The sequence below is a fragment of the Equus caballus genome, chromosome 3 (assembly GCF_041296265.1).
Source record: "Equus caballus isolate H_3958 breed thoroughbred chromosome 3, TB-T2T, whole genome shotgun sequence".
NCBI classification, from domain to species: Eukaryota; Metazoa; Chordata; class Mammalia; order Perissodactyla; family Equidae; genus Equus; species Equus caballus.
This window is the reverse complement of record NC_091686.1, coordinates 88,055,900-88,073,197: the sequence shown is the minus strand read 5'-3', so window position 1 is coordinate 88,073,197 and position 17,298 is coordinate 88,055,900. Positions and strand designations below refer to the sequence as shown.

Below are 17,298 nucleotides of genomic sequence, written 5' to 3'. Positions count from 1 at the left end.
TTCTTTTTTATGGTTAGTTAAGTAAAATTGAATTATGCTATAGGCTAACCACAAAAACTTTGTATCGTGTTATATGCTAAATATGCTGAAATTGATGAGAACTACAAATGGATATAACAGGATTTGGATACACAGCTTTCCCAATATCGATAAATCACTCTGTCCCCAGAAGTAGTTCAGAGTTCACCCACAATGATGGACCAATCAATCATTGACAATGAATTATATTCAATCCAAGAAATGTTTATTTAGATTATTAGGTAGGACTCATGGCATGAATAAATACATTATAAGTGATTTTTTTAAAACATCATATCCTATCCACAAAAATGATTCTATATTTCCTGAGAGTACAGGTAGCCAACAGAATATTCAGTAGCTGAGTGCATTAACAGTATTAACAAAATAAAGACAGATGCCATTTTAATACTTTAATATAAGCCTCCTTTATTAATGCAATGATTCTATTAATTGAAATAAAACTCCATTTTTTAAAACTTAAATTCTCCTAATACTTGTACCAAAAAAAATTGAAATGACTCCACAGTATAATGTTTATACACATATTACTATATGGGCACTAACTGGGTTGAGAAGAATAGAACTTAACAAGAACAGAACAATGGTTATTAATTAGAAATAAATATTGAATATTAGTGATCTGTTTCTAGATTTTAATTTTATTGCTTTTTGTTTCATTTTTAAAGTGGCAGAATCTTCCATCTCTTCTTCTGGATACTTTTCCCTTGTATAAGCTATTACTTTAGAATTGTTCTTTTGATTCAATGTCTAAAATCACAAAAAGAAAAAACGCCTTAAGTTCTAATGATTTTTTTAAGAAGAGGCTTGTTTATTTTATGAGAAGCTATCTTTTAAACATCTGAGTTTAAACAGTATAATTTTAGTAGTCTTATATTACCATAAAGTGTGAATTCTCTCTGACCTAGAACTTTCTAGGGATATATCCAAATATTAAGAACTAACATTTATTGACTATGTATGTCAGGCACTCTTGTAACTGGTTTAGATGAATTGTCATATTTAATCTTCACCACAATTCCATGAGGTCAATACCAATACTTGGCCACACGTGAGGAAACTGAATCACAGAAGGGTTAAGCGACTAGCCCAAACTCATATATTGAGTGGCAGAGAAGAGATTCAGTTCCAGGAAAGCTGAGATGAGAATTCACATACTTAACAATATACTCTCTTACCTTATAAAGGATATAATCAGACTGACAGGCAAATAAGATCTATGGAGAGAACAAATAAATAGGTAGGTATTAGAGCTAGAAGTATATAGATACTCATGGCTGCGTTGTGTAATGCAAAACTGGGGAAAAAAATAGTTTCACTATGGAAGATTAAATACATTATAATATGCTCATGGAAGGCCTACTATGCAATCAGCTAAAATGACGACATAAAAAGATAGATCTGTTGGCATGATAACATATCCTTCATATTTTTCTACAACAAAAATAAAACATTATAAACAATTTACATATTGTTATCTTATTTTTGTAAATATATGCCAAAAAAAGTCTTGAGAGGCTGCTTACCAAACAACTAATCAGAACTATCTTGAGAACTCTAGGTCTCTAGGTGCTAACATTATTTACTTTCTGTTTTGCTTTCTTGATTTTTATTTGTCTGTAATAATCATGAATTGCCTTGGGGAAAAACTTCAAAAACTTAATTACTGTTTTCTTAAAATAATTAAAATGAAAATACCGCCTTTCAATATTTTTGAGATGCGGTAAAATTTATACTCAGAAGTTAATTCCATGCTTTGCACTTTTTGAAGAAAATAATTAAGCATTCAACACCAGATGTTAGAAGCAAAAATAATTTTTAAGAAAAATGGAATAGGAAAATTATAAACATGAAAGGAGAAATCGATACATTTGAAAATAAAGTATAAAAATAGCAAATAAATTTAGAATGTAGTATCTTATTCTTACAAAAAATAAACATTAATCTGTTTTTAAAAAGGAAAATACTACAGCAAAATATTAGAAATTTGAAGGAAAATGTAAAACCATAGGTACAGAGTATGGCAGTTAAGTGTAGGCATGGGCACCAGTTACGCAGGTTTGCATTTAGTTTCAATATAGACAAAGTATATACTTTTGGATAATTTGCTGAACCCTATTTTTCTTTATCTGTATAAAAGGGCTAATAATCATATCACCCTAATAAGTTTGTTTTGAGGATAATTTGAGATAACATAAATAATGTTATTATCTATGCTAATAACTCAGAAAACCTTGATGAAATAATTGATTTTCTGGGAGTGAAATTGATGCAAGAGGCAGAAGAAAACATCAGGAAGCAAATAATCTACTTTTCAAAATCAATTTATGCCCCACGTCCTTGATAAATCCTTCTCTTAGCATTCTGCCCACATGATCTTTCTTCTTTCCCTGAATCTTAGTTTAAGCTTTTTTCAAAACTCCTCTTCCAATGTTTATGGCAGGCAGAGTAATGGCCCCCAAAGATGTCCACACCCTAATGCCCAAAACCTGTGAATATGTCACCTTACACAGCAAAAGGGAATTTGCAATTATAGTGAAGCTTAAGAACATAGACATAGATTACCTTGGATTATCCAGGTGAGCCCAATATAACCACACAAATCCTTAAAAGTGGAAAACTTTTCTCTTCTATCAGGTGGAGCTGCAATGACAGGGGAAGGGTCAGAGAGAAATCCAATATTACTGACTTTGCAGACAGAGTAACAAAGCCCTAAGCAGATGAATGTAGACAGCTTCTGGAAGCTGGAAAAGGCAAGGAAATGAATTCTCCCCTAGAGCTTCTAGAAAGGAATGCAGCCCTGGAGATGTCTTTATTTTAGCTTGGTGAGATGTTAAAGCTACAGAACTGTAGCATAATAAATTTGTGTTGTTTTAAGCCACAGTTGGTGATAATTTGTCACAGCAGGAATGGAAAACTAATACAGTATTATATTGTGATGTTCAATGAAAAAACATGTGCATAGTTTTGCCTTCTTGCTTATACAGGCTATCTGAGGTCAGAGAGCATATGATATTTTGTCTATAACTTAAAGCACCTAGCATTTTCCTTTGTGCATAGATGGAAGTGTTCAGTATTTATTTGATTGATTTGATGCTCCCCTTAGAGTACCACACTCTACTCTTTCCCTCTCTTCTCTCTGTATCCAATGAATCTCAAGTTAGTCTGTGGGAAGAGTCATGCAGGTTCACATTGGATAAATGTAGTTAGGTTTCTAGTTACTGGATTTGGGATTAGCATGTGCATCTAAAGGACAGAGTCCCAGAGTCCTTCCAGAAATAGCTTCCCTTCAGACAGACTCCACTACCTGAAATATTAACACAACAATAATCTTTTCTTTCTAATCACCAGCCTTTCCCCCTAATAACCCATGATTGCACTAGCTGCTTGCTTTAATTACCTCATAGACACTTCTGCACCACAAAGACAATACGCATTACATATAGATTATATATTTCCTTCAGAGAAGTTCACACCTGATTGATGTCAGAGAGCCATTATCAGATACCATATTGGCTAGGCTCAAAAGATAGACTATTTATAGCAAAACACATTACAAATTTTTAGAAAGAGAAATGTAAGTGGCAAATAAGAAAATCATTGTAGAGCTTTATGGTCTTTATACAAATTTAAAATGGTTTAAAAGTAGTTTGTACATTATCATTACATATATTTGAATAAAACAGTCACTACTATAAACTGTCTCAAATGTTTTAAAATTATTTTACAAGTTGTTTTTATTTTTTGTTTGTTTTTTTTCTAAAGATTGGCCCTGAGCTAACAACTATTGCCAATCTTCCTCTTTTATTTTTTTCACCCCAAAGCCCCAGTACCTAGTTGCATATTTTAGTTGTAGGTCATTCTGGCTCTGCTACGTGGGATGCCACCACAGCATGGCCTGATGAGTGGTGCTAGTCCACGCCCAAGATCCGAACCAGTGAAACCCTGGGCTGCCAAGGCTGAGCATGTGAACTCAACCACTCAGCCACTGGTGCAACCCCCATCAAGTTATTTTTAAATAATAAGACAATTCAAAGATACATTATATAATATTGAACTTGGAAAGTAATTTTGAAATAACTTTGTTCAACCTTTCAGCCAAAGCAGGAATCCATTCTTTAATATCTTGACCAATTGACTTGTTATTTATTATTTGTCTGTTTGCTTAGTTTTACAAATTTCCAAAATCTTGGAAATGTGAATGATCCTTAGTAGTTCACACTATGAAGACAGAAAGTGAAGAAATTCAGAAAATAATCATTGCTCTTTCACTTTGAAGAATTTTTTTTTGGAAATATGGAGAAGGGAGAAGATAGTAACTAGACAAGAGCGAAGAGTTAAAGAAGGTTTGGGGAAGGTGTGAGACCCTGACAATATTTGTTGCCGTCAGGAGAGTCTAGGGCCCATCTTTGTTACATATTTGCTGTGTGACATAGAGAAGTCACTTATCCTCCCTTAGTTATGAAGTTAGAAAAATAATTGATAATAGAAGTGAAATAACTTTATAAACATATTTCATCTAAATGTAAATGATCTCTCCAAGATATTCGTTCAGGTGTTAAATTAGTATATAAGATTTTTCTCTCCGTCAAGTCATATTGGTTTATAGTCAGTATTTAATTTATTTCTGAATGATAAAAATACTTCATAGAAATTATGCTAAGAGTCTGCATTTCTTTTCAAAGAAACCTAATTTTAAACTCAGCATTTAGAAATCTTATATGTGATTTCCTAAAGCTTTTCCAGAACAAAATTAGTAAAAATAAGCCTTTATAATTTATTCTTTTTTCAGTTTTTAACTATGTTGGAAAGCTACTACATTTGTGAATGAAGAGGATTCCATTTAAAAATTATGTATAGAATTTTAAATTAGTGACAACAGTTATAGTAAATTCAAAGCATTCAGAATATTAGCTATCTTCAAAAATGATCAAAACTTTATCAAAATGTTCTGGTAAAGGTGAACCCACTTCATATCTACATTCTCACTAAGAAGAACTAGAAAATTTGGAACAAAAAATAATTTTTTTGGTGAACACCAAGTAGTTCCCAAGGCAGAGAAGAACTGCCAGGCCCAGATCTGGGAGAGAATGAAAGCCTATGGAGACAAAGCCAGAACATGGGGCCATATTTCCTCTAGATATAAACGCCAGTTATAGAGGAGATTACTGAGAGACTGAGAAGCCAAGCAGGGCATTTGACAAGTTCATGTACAGCAAAGGCAAAAGTCAGAGCCCAGAGCCCACTAAGGATGAGAGGCTGTGACAAACTCCCTAGGTTTTGGTTCAGGCTCCAAAAGGGCTACATTTTAGGAATAAGAGAGAAAAGGAAATGAACCCTCTGGCATTAAAAAGAGAACTTAAAATAAAAGAATATAGGAGAAATATAATAATGTTAAGAAGATAAACTAATAAATTAGAAAATAAAAATGTAATGGAGATGAATCTACCACACAAAATGTAGATCTTTGAAAAGACTAATATGTCATTAAATGTCTAGGGAGGCCTATTGAGAACAATTGAGGGGAAATACAAATAATTAATATCAAGAATAAAAATGATGAAATAGTGCAGATCCTATATGCATTCAAAAGATCAAAAGAGAATTTTTATAAAAATAAATTTACAAATTTAGATGAAATTAACAAATTCATGTTTAAAATTACCTTAGTAGGCAAATGTGAAAATAGAAAAGTATAAATAGTCTTGTAACCACTAAAAAAACAAAAGTTTAATCTATAATTTTAAACTTTCTTATAAAGAAAATCCCAGGGCCAGATAGCTTCAACAGAAAATTCTATCACATATTCAAGAAAGAAATAACATCAGTGTACATAAAATCTCCCAGAGTATATAAGAAAAATAAACACCTCCCAACTCATTTCATGAATCCAGCATAACTTTAATCCAAAACAAGACAAGGAGCTGATAAGTAAAAAAGTTACAGGATGCTGTCTCTCCCAAGCATAGATGGCAAGAATCTAATATATAAGATATAGATGTATGTGTATATACTAATAGATATATTAAGAATATATGTGTATGATAATATATGATAGGTATATGCTAACATATTAGTGATATATATTATGAATGATAATATTTTATAGAAATAATGCTGTCTGCAGTTCTTATACGTGTACATATACATATTGCATATAATAGCCAAGTTGGTTCTACCCTAGGAATGCAAGTCTTGTTTAGTCTTCAAAATTTCAACAATGTAATTCACCACATTAACAAAGCAAAGGATAAAAAACTGATAATCATCTCAAAACATTTTTTAAAAATCATTTGATAAAATTAATTGCTCATTCTTGACAAAAAACAGTTAGCAAACTAGAATTACAAGGAAAACTGCTTCATCTAATAAAGAAAATCTATAAAAAACCTACACTGTGTCATATGTGATGATAAAATTTTGGATTTTTTGTTTCTCTGAGACTTAGAATACAGCAAGGATGCCTAGGATCAACATTTCCTGTTATCATTAGAAAACAAAGAATAAAAATCTCATTATTTTACACAGATGGCATTAAAATTAATATTGCATGTTAATTACTTAAAATTAACATTGTATGGTTGCTGGATACAAGTCATCTCTAAAGTTGATTGCATTTCCAGTAAAAGCTGGAAAATAAAATTTTAAAAAATAATATCTACAGTAAAATAAAATAACCAAAATCTAGCAATAAACCTAATTAAATTTGTGCAAGAAACCCTTTACAGAAAACTTTGAAAGGATTTAGAGATAATTTAAATGTAGCCTTAGTAATTGGAGGGATATACTTGCTAATGGTGTTGAAGATTGATTATGATAGCTTTCAAGGCTTTCCAAACTGATCAATTGATTTCATGAATTTTCAATTAATGCATATATATATGTACACATGGACTATATGTATATATACATATATGTCCATATATATCGCATGTTCATATATACACAATAAATATATTTTTTATATATATAAATAGAGATGAATATCATATAAACATAGATGCAAACATCCTTAACATAAAATCAACAAATTAAATGCAGCATTGTGATCATAAAACATTATGACCAAGTGGGAATATTACAGGAATGCAAAATTGATTTAACATCTGAAATCACAATTTCTTATAAAGCAAGTAAAGGATTTAAAGGCATAAATTTAGAAATGAAGAAGCAAAACTTTTTTATTCTGATAACACATGGTTATTTATTTAAAAAATCCTAAGGAACCTACAAAATTATTCCTAGAACTAATAAGCGAATTCAACAAGATCTCAGGCTACAGGCCAATATGCAAAGTCAATTTTATTTTCTGTATACTAGAAACAAACAATTAGAAAATATTTTTGATATCATTTGTAATAACATCATAAAACTCAAATACTTAGGAGTAAATTTAACAAAAGTTATGCCAGACTCCTGTGTTGCAAACCACAAAACATTGCTGAGATAAATCAATGAAGATCTAAATAAATAGAGATATATTTTATCTCCATAAACTGAAGACAATATCATTAAGATATCAGTTCTCTCCAAACTGATCTATAGATTCAATGCAATCCCAAACAAACTTAACATGTAGATTCTAAAATTTAAGTGGAAAATCAAAGAACTTAGAATAGTTAAAACCATCTTGGAAAAGAATAAAATTGGAGAAAATACATTACCTGATTTTAAGGCTTACCAAAATCTTAAATACAACAGCATGGATCAATCTCAAACATACAATTTTAAATAAAAGAAGACAGATACAAAGCATTATATTCTGTATGATCCCATTTCTATGAATTTCAAAAATAGACAAAACTAATCTATGGTGACAGAAATGAAAAAAAAAAGGTTTCCTCTGAAGGGATAGGAGATTGACTGAAAGTGGACATGAATGAACTTTCTGGGATAATGGAAAAATTCTACATTTTAATTGGTTAACTACCATATATATTTATTAAAATGTATCAATTTGTACTCTGTGAATTTTATTGTATGTAAATTTTACCAGATTAAAAAAAAATAAAAGTCTGATAGTTTTTCATGTAGGTCAGGATGTGATGTAATTGGAATTCTCTTGTATCACTGGTGGGAGTTTAAAGCAGTTCAACCACTTTCACAGCATTTCTTCAAGCAGAACATATGAATAAACTAAGAATCAGCAGTTCCAATTCAATGTACCTATCCAGCAGAAATATGTACACATATGCTCTGAAGGACATATTCAATATCATTATACAATATGGACAACAATTTGAAACAACCTAAATGTCCATCAATAGTAGAATAAATAAGTGTGTGCTCATACAGCAGAATCCTACATAGCAATGAAAATGAATAATCTGTAGCTATACACAACAACATGGATGAATCCTACAAAAACAATGTTGAGCAAAGGAAGCCAGGCCCAAACAGTACATAATAGATGATTCCATCTGTACATAGTTTTAAAACAGACAGATCCATTCTAAGATTTTAGAAGTCAGGATAGTAGTACCTTCAGGAAGAGAGGAGGAGTATGACTGGAAGTGGACACAAGTAGTGTTTCTGAAAGTAATGGAAATCTCTATTTGCTGACATAGACAATAGCTATGCAGATTTATTCACCTTATGATCATTCATTGAGCTGTATGTTTATGACCTATGTACTTTTCTGCATGCATGTTATACTCAACAAAACTGAAAGAAAAAGAACTTCATCAATAGAGCAACTGACAATGATATAATTCTACTTAAAAATGACCCCAACATTCTTCTGAAAGGCAAGTAATGAGTGTGTATGGAGTCTTTAACTCCAGAATTGTAGAGGCCTATCAATACAGCATACAATATATTCTACACAATAAAAATGTTTTTTTGAAACACAAATCAGATATCGCCAAACCCTACTCAAGACTCTCAATGACTTCTTGTTCTTCTTACAACAAAATCCACAGTGTGCAGGCCTGTATGTGATCCGGCCCCTGCTTGTTATTCTGACTTCATTCCTTATTTCTCACTTTGTTCTAGCACTCTAGATTCCTTTCTGAAACTTAAATATACTTAGTAGGGTTCCACGTCAGGGTGTTGGTGTTTTTTTTGTTTTGCCCAGAATGTTCTTACCCTGGAGCTGTGCTCTGTTGCTCCCTTGTCTTGTTTTCGATGCTACTCAAGTGTCACTTCCTCAGCAAGGCCATCTCTGAACACTTTATTTTAAATAGCACCCCCAATCTCCTAGATGCCCTCTCTCTCCTTACTCAGCTTTATTTATTCTCTTATCACTTACAACTGACCTTATGTTGCGTTTTTGTTTATGTGTTTGCAAGCACAAGGAATTTGCCTGTTTGCACATCGCTTCTTTGTTAACAAGTAAAGCATGCTTCACATGGAATAGGCATTCCACACGTTCTCGTGATATGACTAAATGAATGAATAGATGAGTTAACGTATGAATGCAATGTGTTCCACAAAAGGTTGGCAAGATTTGAAGACTTGAATACAATTCGCCAGTCAAGATGCTTTTATATCCTGGAACAACCAGTCTTAAGTTTAGTAAAATGAAGGAAATTTGTTTCCAAAAGGGGAAAAGAAAAAGATGTGGAATTTCTTTCTAATTGAATTGCTACAAAACATAGCAGACTTTGTTAAAAATGCTATTGACTGACTACTCACATTTGTAGCTGTAGCTCACAGCACTCCCAGAAAAAATGCCTTGCTAAGGCAGGATTCGCAAGTATTGTTGTTTACTTAATTTATCTTCTCTGGGCATCAAAATTTTTATCCCCTAACCTAAGTGTCTGTGTTAGTTAAATTTCCCCAAAGAAAGAGGACCAAGAAGAGATGATAGACACATAGATACATAGATACATAGACAGATGGACCAACAGTTGATGATAGATAGATAGATAGATAGATAGGTAGATAGATACATAGATAAATAGACCAATAGGAGATGATAGATGACAGACATATAGATGGATAGATAGATGGATGGTAGACTTATTATGGGGAATTGGCTCACAGAATTATGGTGGGCTAAAGGTCCCATGATCTGCTGCCTGCAAGCTGCAGCTTAGGAAAGCCAATGGTCTATTTCAGTCCAAATTCAACAGCCTGAGACCCAGGAAACCAATGGTGTAAATCCTAGTCCGAGAGCAGAAGAAGAGATGAGGCTTCTCAGGTCCAACAGTGAGGCAGAAAAAAAGGGGGTGAATTTCTTTTTCTTCTGCCTTTTGCTCTATTCAAGTCATCAACACATTGGATGATGACCACCCACATTGGGGAAGACAATCTACTTTCCTGAGTTCATTGATTTAAATGCTAATCATATCTGGAAACACTTTCACAGACATACTCAGAAATAATATTTAATCTGGGCATCTCATGACCAGTCAAGTTGACACATAAAATTAACATCACAGCATCCTTATATGACAATATCTGGTAGGTCTCTTTTAACTCAAGAACCTATAAAGATAATTTTCTTTTTTGAGAATGACTGAACCCAAATTGAGACACACTATAGTTGAGTATGTCTATTGAGACACATGATATACATATACAGTTAGTGGAAGGGGAACATACAGTAATTCCTGATAGAGGTCTCCAGTGCCACATTATAAAGAAATGGATTTTGCCCCATCTGAATTCTCTCCGTAGTGCATAGTTTTGTTGGAGACCATCACAGTCCACGCTAAAATGTCTGCTTCTTGCTTCGGAGATCGTTCAGTTTAGTAATTATGAACGTGGGATATGGAGTTAGTCAGACTGGCTTCAAGTCTCAGTCTTGAAATTGTAGTTGTATGATCTTGAGCCATTTACTTAACTTCTTTAAGCTCCAGTTATCCATTTAAAAAAATGAGGTTGGTAATTGTACATATTTCCTATGATTGTGAATGAGGCTTAAAAGCAATAAAATTGTGAAATGTTCAGTTTAGTACTCGGCAGACAGTAATAACTCAATAAATGTAAACCAGTATATAAAACAAAAATGAATAAATTTATGTTTATAGAATAAAATGATTTAATGTATAATTTTATGTGCTTTCTTGACATAAGGCTTTAACTATTTAATCTGTATCTGTTAATTTCTCAGGGAGACTTTAGTTTCTCTAGCATGCTCTGCAGCTTTCTGTCTTTTTACTAGATTGCTCTGTCTATCTCGAGCCACTCTATGGGAACATAGTTCTTTATTCAATCAATAATAGCCAGAGTTTTAATCCCCTTTTTGAAGGAGGATTCCCTTCTTGCTTGGCAGAGAGCATTCCCATGCTTCAGGGGCATTGCCACCATGGTACTTCCTGTGCAACACTACTAAACTTTCCCCAGGAAACCATAAGTCAGGGAGTTCCTATTTCATCCCTTCATGCTCCTTGTCTGGGATGCATAGGCTCCTATACACACTAAACATACTGTCTTCTGCTTGGTATTTAGTCCTGTATTGCCACAGCTGTTGGTACTGTATCAGATTTGCCCAAAGCCTAGTTAGGTCTAATATGCTTTGAGATTTGGAATAGGAATGTCAGCTCTTCAGTGCCAGAGGCACCACCTGAGGCTGCTGTGTGATTCAAGCATTTTCATCTCCTCCTGCTCTTTTGCTTTGAAATCAGTAAGGTTATGTGTAATCAAAGAACAAATATGATCACTCAAAGGAATTAGTGGCTGGTAAATTTAGAACTAACCCCTCATATGCGACTTCACACAGAGATTGTTTTTCATCTTTCTCTGCATGTCATAGAGCTCATCTAAATGAGAAGTACAAATGTTTTCAAAGGCAACTCCACACGCAGCTCAAAACTGTGAAATAATGGTGAAAAAGCAGCCTTTGGTGTAGTATCAGTTCCACCCTTCTGACTTTTCATTGCACTCAAGATGTGTTAATGACGTGACTGAGTTTTTAATGATTTTTAATTAATTGAACAAGGTTACACCATTTAGGAAAGAATATTTGAATATTCATAATATGTAAATAGTAAGCATGTAGAATTAAGAAGGACATGTTAATTATCTACCATATTAAACATATTGTGATAGGTTTTGGGGGAATATAAGGATGATGTCTCAGTCAACTTGGGCTGCTATAACAATATACCATAAAACTAGATAACTTATCAAGAATAGAAACTTATTTCTATAGTTCTGGAGGCTGTAAGTTAGAGATCAAGGTACCTGCATGATCGGGTTCTGGTGAAAGCCCTCTTCCAGGTTGCACGTGGCTGACTTCTCATTGTACCCTCACATGTTGGAAAGAGAGCTAACAGCTCTCTGACCTCTTCCTATAAGGGTACTAATCCTGCTCAGGAGGGCTCTACTCTCATGTCCTAATTACCTCCCAAAGGCCCCACCTCCAAATACCATCACAATGTGACTAGGGTTGCAGCATACAAATTTTGGAGGGACACAAATATTCAGTCCACAACAGATGACCAAAAATAGTTGCTGATCACAAGGATTTCATTATCGAGTTGTAGACAAGGCATAACTGTGTGGAATCATAACCTTCAAGTTGCTTGAGGAAAAGCTTACTGCTTAAGCCTGATCCTGCAGTACTCAGCGTGTCTGAGAAATATGCCATATTGAACAGAAAACAATTACTTTTTTACAAATGATATTAACATAAGGTGAAAGAAAGATTAGGAGAAAAAAACTTCCAGAAATCAATTCAAGAGAGTAAATGTATAAACTCTAAGTTCTGCTAAACCTCAATGTTTTATATATCCATTCCCATCACTTACAGTCTCTGAGGGCAGAGACCCTTTCAATCCAGCCTACTTCCAGAGTTATTTGTGCACTTCTGTTCCTGTTACCTGCTAGATACTCACTGAGGCTCAGTTCTTGTCTCCCTGGGACCCATTATTGACTCCATTTCCTTCATACCTTCTCAGTTCTGTGCTCCACTCTCCTGAGTACTGCCCTTACTTGAAGTTTGAATCTTATCTAGAGCAGACTTTTATTCTTTGCCTAGGTCTCTATACCTGCATTATTAATATTTTCTTCTTTCCTTTTCCTTTTGTTGCTCTAGTGAAAAATGTAAAGCTCAACACCACATGAGCTTTAGAAAACACCTTTCTGGAGCTATTACTCATGACACAACTGTTGGCTTATAGCAGTGGATCTTACTCAAAGACTAATATATATGGGAAGAAGCCAATAAACTCCAATTTATACAATTTAAAATTAAATAGAACAGTATTTGAAAGAGTTCCATGGGTATCACAAGAATGTGCCTGACGCATTTACAAATGATTGATTTTGATAAAAACTAGAAGTGCCATAAGTTCAGAAAAGAAAGACTTGTCTGGGTTCGGATTGGTCTGGAGCTGTCTCATGGATTGTAAAGAAATACAGTTGGTTTCTGAAGATGGATAGGACTTAGAAAGTGAAAATGATTGGGAAGGTTGTCCTAGATGAGGGAAATCTGTGATTAATGGTGGGTACATAAATGTCTTGTAAGTTGAGCTCCACTGAGAGTAGTAGGGTGTACGCAGCTGAGGTCTAATTACATCAAAATTCTCAGTCTGGATCTAATTTCTCCTTCCTCATTTGCCAGGTGAACCCCTTGGCAGTATATAGAAAATGTGTGTAGGTATGTGTGTGTGTCAGAACACCAATGAGTTTCTTCATGATGTAGTGAGATGCTGTTTCATTGTGAGCCTCTGTGCTGACTGTGGGGATTGGATTCAATTGCAAAGTAATGAAAGCATAGAGAAAGGCATATTACTATATTAAAGGATAAGCTTTCAAATATATTCCAAAGAACAGTTAGTGGCTTAGGGGAAATCTCATTTCACTTGCTAACTTTTCTAATGTGGGTCAGGTATATAACCTGTCTCTTGAGAGGATAGAGAAAGATGCTGAATAAAGCTGAGTGAGAAAAACCAACACAAAGAGAAAACGATGACCCTTCTCTTACCATTTTGTGTTTAGCAGTGATGTGAAAGCTAAATGGTGAGGTGTTTGTTGATATCATTGGTATTGCAAGTATACGTATTAAATGATGCGCATGCCTTGACTGTCATTTCTTGTTATCTTTATGGGTATATATAAGGCAACTACAGCTCCTGGTACTGTATTTTTCATGGAGATTTTTCAGTACTTTGCACTGATCTATCTGATTTATAACTTTTCTATTATATATAAACAGATTTCCCTTCTTTCTAATACCTAGGCACTCCAACTCTACTTTCCGCTATCAACTATGTTTCAGGTAACATTTTCCCCACTTTCTTTCCCTCCATTCCATTCCACAGTGTCAGATTTATTCATTGGCTCATTCAATATTCATTCATCAATAAAAGTGAGGGAAGACATCATAGAGAGAGAAAAGAGAGTAGAACTATGTGAAAAAAAGTGGGAAAGAAAGATAGCAATGGGATAAATATCCTTTTACACCATTCAGCGATCTAGAAATTTTAAAAGCTTCATGCTTTCTGCAGATTCTTCCATAAAATAAGTTTGATGGAAAAACAAACAAACTACCAATCACATCCCAAGAAAAATATCATTATTTTCCCCTTACATAAAACAAACAAAAAATATTTAGATGCTAAGCATCAAAGATGGTGAGTAAGAGAAGCAGACTCAATACCCTCAGAGAGGAGTCCTTTTCAAGAGAGCCTTCTTCTCTCTCTCTAAGGGGCACAATTTTCCTGTCTCCATCATTACTGGTACAGTGGTATAGGAAATACAGACTTTCCACATCTGGAAATCTCTCTTTTCACATGAACATTTAAAGCCACATGATTCTTTTATCTTGTTTTCAATGACCCTTGAGATAATGTGTGGCCATTATATTTTTCTGCAATAATCACGTTAAGCTGTAGTTGCAATTCTACCTTTAAGTGGAGACAAATAAAAAAAAGCAATGATCATAGGAGAATGGCATTCTCCTTCTTGATTCTATAGAGTGTCAATTAGAAATACCAAACAATGGCAACAGTGCTCCATGTGCAAATCATAGAAGAGACATTTGAGGGCATTGAATGACTCTGCTTCTAACTCCATCATAAACCAGCAAACTAGGACCCAAAGAGATGTAGTGCCACGACTAATTTCACAGGTTTCTTCCTGATTGCTGAGCTGAGACTTGAACCCAAGACCCTACCTTCCTGTGATGAATACTTTAAGTAATAAGAGTTTTATTCACCTGTGAGAAATCTCTCTCTGATGTTGGAGTTTTTGAAACATAAATGCATTTAGATTTTGCATTTGATGTTTCATAATTTGTTTGCTTTCTGCAAGAAAACCTGAAAATGATAAAGAAGCCAGAGAGCATTTTACCTAATGTCAATGATGCAGAAGATTCATTATTATTATACTAATTTTTGGTAATTTTTATTTACACTAAATCTTCAGTCACATTACTGTGGAAGAGTCTCAGTTGGGAAGGTGCTAGAAAATAGACACCACGTTTGTTTGGTCCTTGAGTAGAACCTATTATATGTCTAGGCTTTTGGGTTCTATTAATGATATAATATGAAATTTATGCCTCTAAGTAGAAATAATGCATTGCCTTTCTAGAAGAAATTTTTAAACATGCATTAATGAATCTTTATGGAAATGTTGGACCACCACTTAACAGTCTAACTTGCCAGAGAACTTTGAGGAGCGTGCGATTTGAGGACACACCTCATGTTAGTCAGAACTCGACATTAATCAGGTCTATGGAGCTCAGCCAGCCCATGTGGGTCCCTCTTTGCCCGTGGCGTAGAGGAAGGTGTCTAATGAAACAACATGAGCTTAGAAGTCATAACCATCTAGGTTTAAGCCTTTTGCCATTTCTTAAGTGTATGGCCCTGGGGAACCACTTACCACCTTTTAACTTCAGTTTTCACCATTGACAAAGAGCACAGTAACACTTATCTCACAGAGTGATATAAAGTTTAAACAAAGTGGATGTGTATGAATGCATTCTTTAACATCTTAGGCATTATTATTATAAGATCAATATGTTAATCATATTTTTAAAAATTTAAAATTGATGTAATTTTGAAAACTTTATGATTGGGGGCTCCTATAATAATTCTTGAATAAGGAATACTGTAATTGCAAATAATTTCAATGATTTTAAGAATCTCCAGTATGTTGCCTAACCCCCAGTGAATTGATTTTAATTATTGGTCAATGAAATAAGCAAAAACATATGATAAAATAATTGAATGGATAATTCTGCCTTTCAACTTATAATTTGCCAGTGGCCTCAGAGCATGCTATTATAGGAAATGAAGTAATCTTCGCAAGGCATTTCTTGAGCTATAAGTAAATATGTAGAATTTCATACTCAAAATGTAATCTCATAACGACAGTAATGACAACCAACAATTCCAGTAAGGCTACAAGACTGAGTTGTTAAGGTACTAGTAGACAAAGATAGCAGGTCATTGGGAAAACAGCAAGAGTCTTAGAACGAGACATTCATGGTTTCCTCATGTGAATTATATGACTTTGGGCATGTTATTGACCTTTCTGGCCTCAAGTGCCTTTTCCATGAAGTGGAGGAAATAATACCTAACCACTAAATTCAACATCAGAGTAACATGAGTGACCATGTGTAATGTTCTGGGAACAAAACAGGCATACTACCAATGTCAGTATACTTTCACCATCCTTAAAATGTTTTCCAATTCTTTAGTTTCATACTGGGTATACTAAGAGACAGTTTTTGAAAACTGTATTAGTTTAATTTGTTAGCTTACTGGTAAATAATGGGATGCAAGAGTGAAAAGGATCAAACACTAACTGTGAGAGTGCCTTGTAGACATTATCTAGAAAGTGTTGCCAACACTTTAGCATATATTAATCAAAGAATTTGTTTGTGTTAGAGAGGTTAACATCTGAGATAACCAGAAATTAAAGGGAAAGTAAGATCTTTCTACAAATATACTCTTTCATGAATTAATTCAAATATTCCTACATGTAACATTTTTCCCGAAGTAGCTCAACAATACCCTTAGGTTAGACGTTTAAACATTAATAATAATAATAACAATGACAACTAGTAGTAATAGTAGCTATCATTTATTGAACCCATACTTGAAATGTAATCTCATAGCCCCAGTAAAAACATCAAAAAATTCCAATAAGGCTACACGACTAAGTTGTTAAGTTATCAAGAGACAAAGACAGCAGGTCTCTGTGAAAACAGCAGGGGTCTTAGAATCAGACATCCCTGGTTTCCTCGTGTGAGTTATGTGACATTGGCATGATATTGACCTTCCTGGCCTGGAGGGCAATGCTGCTTCCCACTGCAGGCTTCCAAGAGCAGGTATTTTCCCTTTGCACACTCTGGCCCTTTGT

General features: G+C 34.0%; 1 long non-coding RNA gene across 2 annotated transcripts in view; it reads right to left on the bottom strand.

Annotated features, from left to right (window-relative positions):
* Positions 1–267: 267 nt before the first annotated feature.
* LOC138923336 (uncharacterized) overlaps positions 268–17,298 on the bottom strand; it is a 39,011-nt gene continuing 21,980 nt past the window's right edge. For both annotated transcript variants that reach the window (XR_011436817.1, XR_011436818.1), the window contains exons 2-4: positions 2,605–2,682; positions 1,218–1,256; positions 268–789 (exon numbers count right to left, since the gene is read on the bottom strand). This is a non-coding gene — a long non-coding RNA (uncharacterized lncRNA). The remainder of the gene's footprint in view (positions 790–1,217; positions 1,257–2,604; positions 2,683–17,298) is intronic.